The sequence below is a fragment of the Capsicum annuum genome, chromosome 3, assembly GCF_002878395.1.
Source record: "Capsicum annuum cultivar UCD-10X-F1 chromosome 3, UCD10Xv1.1, whole genome shotgun sequence".
NCBI lineage: Eukaryota > Viridiplantae > Streptophyta > Magnoliopsida > Solanales > Solanaceae > Capsicum > Capsicum annuum.
In genome coordinates, this window is record NC_061113.1 from 136,497,705 (window position 1) to 136,503,578 (window position 5,874).

At 33.9% G+C, this 5,874-nt stretch overlaps 1 long non-coding RNA gene across 1 annotated transcript; it reads left to right on the forward strand.

Annotated features, from left to right (window-relative positions):
• Window positions 1–1,755: 1,755 nt before the first annotated feature.
• LOC124896667 lies at window positions 1,756–5,472 on the forward strand. The gene is made up of 3 exons (XR_007053031.1): window positions 1,756–2,149; window positions 3,719–4,014; window positions 4,620–5,472. It is a non-coding gene; the product is annotated as an uncharacterized LOC124896667 (long non-coding RNA).
• Window positions 5,473–5,874: the final 402 nt, after the last annotated feature.

A 5,874-nucleotide genomic window follows, 5' to 3' on the forward strand; every position in this document is an offset into this window, starting at 1 on the left:
ATAGGAGGTCTATGAAAACGGTTTCAACCATTGCCAAAAATGATTATTCTATTAGCTAAGATTTAACACTATAATCGTTGGCTTTGATTACTAAGAGTTCCAATACATAAATGTTTAGCAACGGTTGTTGAAACCGTTTCCGTAAAATCATTTATGGAAACTCTTAATGGGTAAAAAAAAATTTATTGCATCGCTTTGTTATATTCCCTCCATAAAATTTCACAAGACCGCCAAAAAAATTATTTTGATAAACACTTTCTGATCTCTTAAACCCCAAAATTTACAATATCCCTACAATAATATATGTTGTGGAGACCGTCTACCATATCTCTGGCGTAGTGAGCTGCAATATCGCCCGTAGTCTTCAATTTCTGAGGAGTGACACTACAATACCGCTGGTAGTTCTCTAACAGTATTATATCTCTATCTTATATGATAAGATTTGTCGTTATACATCATGATCCCTACCCTACCTATTATCGTTTGACTATCACAGTGCATGCATACTGGTGCCAAAAGTTCGGGCCAATAAGAAATATCTTCCAAGAAATTCCAAGGCCATTTAGCTTCTTCACCGACTTTATCTAACATAATAAATTCAGATTCCGTTGTAGAGTGAGTAACGCATGTGTGTCTAAATGATTTCCAAGAAACTGCTCCTCCACCTAAAGTAAATACATATGTACTCGTGGATTTTACATTGTTCAATCCAGTGATACAATTTGCATCACTATATCCTTCATTTATTGTTGGATATTTTTTATAATGCAAAAAATAGTCATGAGTATGTTTTAGATACCCCAAAATATTTTTTATTGTTGTTTAATAAGTTTGATTGGGATTACTCATGTACCATTTCAATTTACTAACGGAGCATACTATGTATGGCCACGTATAATTCATGATATACATCAAACTTCCCAACACTCTTGCATAGTCCAACTGTGAGTCATTTTCACCTACATTCTTTTAAAGTGCAAAGCTCACGTCTAATGAAGTCTTGGCAATATTGAAATCCAAATACTTGAATTTGTAAAGTACTTTTCAATGTAATAAGACTATGACAATGCCTATTCTTGTGGAGTTCTATGAATTCTTATCCCTAAGATCACATCCGCAATTCCAAGGTCTTTCATATCAAACTTGCTATCAAGCATTCGTTTCTTAGCATTTATGTCAGAAATGTCTCTACTCATGATCAACATATCATCCACATATTAACAAACAATGACTTGGTTATTTGGAGTGTTTTAATGTAAACACACTAATCACATTCATTTATATTAAAACCGTTTACCAACATAGTTTGGTCAAAATTTGCATGCCACTATTGGTGCTTGTTTTTGTCCGTAAAGTGACTTAACAAGTTTACACACTTTTCTTTTCTTAATAGGAACCACAAAACCCTTAGGATGTTCCATGTAAACTTTTTCCTCCAATTTTTCATTTAAGAATTTTTTTTCACATCCACTTGATGAATTTCAAAACCATATACCGCCGCTATTGTAACAAATATCCGAATGGATGTTATACTTGTTACAAGAAAGTATCACTACTGAAAATTATTCCTATAGCAATTAACTTATTGGCAACGGTTATCAAAGAGTTGCAATAGGAGGTCTATTGCAACGGCTTCAACCATTGCCAAAAAATAATTATTCTATTAGCTACGATTTAACACTATAACCGTTGATTTTGATGATTAAGTGTTGCAATAGATAAATATATAGTAATGATTGTTGAAAACGTTGCCATAAAATCATCTATGGCAATGCTTAATGGGTAAAAAAAATCTATTGCATTGCTTTGTTTTATTCCCTCCATAAAATTTCACAAGACCTCCCAAAAAAATCATTTTGATAAAACACTTTTTGATCTCTTAAACCCAAAAATTGATAATATCCCTACAATAATATCTACTGTGGAGACCGTATACTGTATCGCCGGTGTAGTGTGCTACAATATCTTCCATGGTCTTCAATTTCTAAGGAGTGACGCTACAATACCGCCAGTAGTCTTCAATTTTGAGGAGTGACGCTACAATATCGCTGGTAGTCTTCAATTTCTGAGGGATGACGCTACATAATTTTTGTGGTGTTGTAGTTCAAAGGGTCTTCAATTTCAATCGCTTCAATTTGGGGATTTTAAGGTTAGTGTATTGTTCTGCGACCTTAACCTAATTGGGGATTTTTGGGTTTTCTTCTCCTCAGAGAACATTTGATTGCTGGGTTCTTTTGATTGCATAAACATTTTTGGTTTCTCCTTGATTTATTTTTTGATTTCTATGGATTTATCTTCTCGTTATTTCTCTATTATCCTTGAATCCAATAATGTATTGTTAAGTAGGCAACGTATAATTTATCTGTTGTTATTTTTTCTTATCCCATTTCTTGTTGCACTCTTCAATTGATGTAATAACACAAATTAACAAAGACTGAAAGATCAACTGGGGTTTATTTTTTGCTTTTGAATAGTCCTTTGTTGAATTTGCATACATAACTAGCAGGTGAAGACAACTTTTTTGTTGTAAAAAGCATTATACTTAACTAGTTGGCGAAGAAACCATAACATTATCTAGCGTACTCTTATAAGAAGTTATAAGAGTACCTTCTAGAAGCCTCTCGTTTCCATCTTCTCATCTCTCCGAAGACAAGTTGATGCATGTAGCCTCACAAGGACTCTGATTTTGCGAGAGAAGAACTTTATTCATCATTTTTCCTAAAGTTGTTTCTGATTCGCAAAATTCGTAGATATGTCTTGACCTTGATGCTAGCAGAGTAAGCAAAAATAAACTTATTATAGCTCACTTTTATCACTTATTACTTACTTTGTAAATTATATTCTATACTTTGAATTTAATATATAAATCATTATGTATGGTGTGATATGCGAATTGTAGAAATTATTTATCATTTTTTCTCCTATTGATTACTAAAATAAGGTGAACAAGTGTAGATCCACTAGTGAAAAAGGTTGGAGTTGATTGCTTTAGTTAAAAGTATTTTGACTGTGTATAGTTCTAGATCTGAGATCCTCTCACCTCTCTCCTGCACATAATCATGCCTATTTTAAAAATGTACTAATGACTACCTTTACTTGTTTAATATTATGCAAAATTCTTTTCTAACATTCTTCATAGATTCATTATGCACATGATAGTCACACATTAATGAAATTTTTTGACTTGGAAAAAAATTGTTAAAACTAGTATTATATTCTACAAAAGTCAAAATATAATCATTGGATGATTTCTTCCCATCTGTCCTACCATCTCTTAGACTTGGTGGACAAATTTACCTTGTACCTGGGGTGAAATGTATTCCTTGGAATTATTTGAAGTGCCAAAAGCTAGCCCAAACACCACGGTTATCAAAAATAAATGGAGTCGATGGATCTGACTATCTTAGCATAAGCAAGGAATTGCCATCCCGAATAACATTTTCAAACACTATTAGAAGTGTCTTTCTCACCTTTTAATCCTTAAACTCTGTACCTTTTATTTGTAATTAGTAATTACGGGCAGATTGCCATTTCAATATGTCAAACTTGTTATATTTTCATAAAAAGGTATATTAATATAATTATATTATGGTTTATGGATGAACAGTACTAACTTGTTAGTTTCCCATTCCAATAACTTTACAATGATTTGTGTCTGTTTTTTGATATAAAATCATTAAAAGCTGACTTTCTATATTGTTAATGCAATTTGGTGTAGAGTATGTTGGGAATTATTCTTGGAGGTGGAGCTGGAACCAGACTTTATTCTCTAACTAGAGAAAGAGAAAGGCCAGTAGTTCCACTTGGAGAAAATTATCATTTGATTTAAATTCCCATAAGCATTTGCTTAAACAGTAACATATCCAAGATATATGTTCACACACATTCAACTCTGCGTCTTTGAATTGCCACCTTTCACGGGCATATGCTTGCGACATGGGTGGATACAAAAATGAGGTCTTTGGGGAGGTTCTTGCTGCTCAACAAAGTCCGGAGAACACCGATTGTTTCCAGGTAATACCTCATTCCTGCTGCTCATAATTCACATAAAACTATTGTTATTGTTATTAATTACTAGGAGAATGATCTTACGCATTACTGTGAAGGATACAATATAGTACTTAGATGTAACTCACGTTTCATTTGTGCATGACACCTTGAATTAAACTTCTATTTGTGGTTTACTGTTACTTTGAGCTATTTTATTATACAACTAGCATAACAATTGATGATACTTATTTCTAGGGCACTACTGATGTTGTCAAATAGCACCTGTGGTTGTTTCAGGAGCATAATGTTCTTTAATATCTTATACTTAATGGAGATCATCTGTATCGAATGGATTATGAAAAGTTTGTTCAAGCCCACAGAGAAATAAATGCTAATATTACTGTTGAGTCACTGCCAATGAATGAAAAAAATGCCACTGTATTTGGTCTCATAAAGATTGATGTAGAAGATATTGAATTTGTAGAGAAACTGAAAGGAGAACAACTGTATAAATGAAAGTAGATCATAATTGTCCTAATGCTTTTGAATTCGGAACTATTCACAAAAGAATTTATAAGCATGTGTTAACTCGTGTTTTAATGTATTTTGGGTGGATACTACCATTTTAGGTCTTGATGACAAGAGAGCTAAAGAAATGCCTTTCATCGGGATGCTAGGTATATATTTCATTAGCAAAGATGTGAAGTTAAAACTACTTCGTGACAAGTTCCCTAGCGCCAATGATTTTGGTAGTGAAGTTATTCCTGGTGCAACTTGACGAGTGGTGAGTTTACCACTCAATCACACTCATTATTTGTGCTCATTACCTTGTTATGGGTGAATAAATGAGACAATTGTGATTAGATGCACTAATATCCACTTAGGCATAGAGTCAAAGGATTGAAAATATGTGGATTGGAGCTCAAAATGATCAGAAGGGGAGCAAGAAAGTGCAGTTGAAGACCTAAAATAGAATGGCCTCAGGTACTGCGGTCGCGATCGGCTAACCACAGTTGCGGTAGTCAAGGATGCTCAATTAATCATGGTCGCAGAGATAAACTGTAGTCACATAGCCGCGGTCGCAGTCAGGCCTACACAATCGCGGCCTAGCGGAGGATTTCAGCCCAAGGGCGAAACTGTAATTGCACATGCTGATCCTAATTTGCCAAAAATGACTCAAACCCTATCATTATTTAATCAATTCCATCTTTCCTAATTTTTAGGTTTAGTTTTGTGTAGTTCATAGCCTCCATTTTTGGAGAAAATATTGTATAAATTTTGAGTGAAGAATACATTGGGGACTTTCTAAGTAGAAGATTTGCTCACTTCCATTGTTGATATTGTGGGAGAGCCAAGTTTGAAGCAACATTTGCTTAAATCTCCAACAAATCATTTCAGTGGAGATTATGGGTATATCAAAGCTTATTTATCTTATGTATAACTAAATTTCCCTCGTGGGGTTATGTAACACCCCGTATTCAAGTACGTGTATTGGCATATTCAAGTACGTGTATTGGTCTTATTTATATGGAATTAATTTTTTTATTTTATTTATACCGGAATTTGCCCGTGGATGGTTCCATGCGAAGGTTATTGAATAAGCTTTCCAACAATATAAAGATTTCCAAAAATGGATAGGTTTTGGATATAATCGAGCACGTTCGAAACTATAAAACGGTGATGGGGATATTTGGGAATAGTAAATGTGCAGGAAAATTTCCTGCACACAAACTACTGAGGCCAGTCGAATTTTTGGGTCAACTTTGAACGATCATAACTCCCTTAATATAATGAACTGGGAGAGCTGCGACCTATGAAAAGAAATATCTTTGAGTCTTCTTTCCAATGCAATTAGTTTCATCCAAATTCAACATCTGAGTAAGG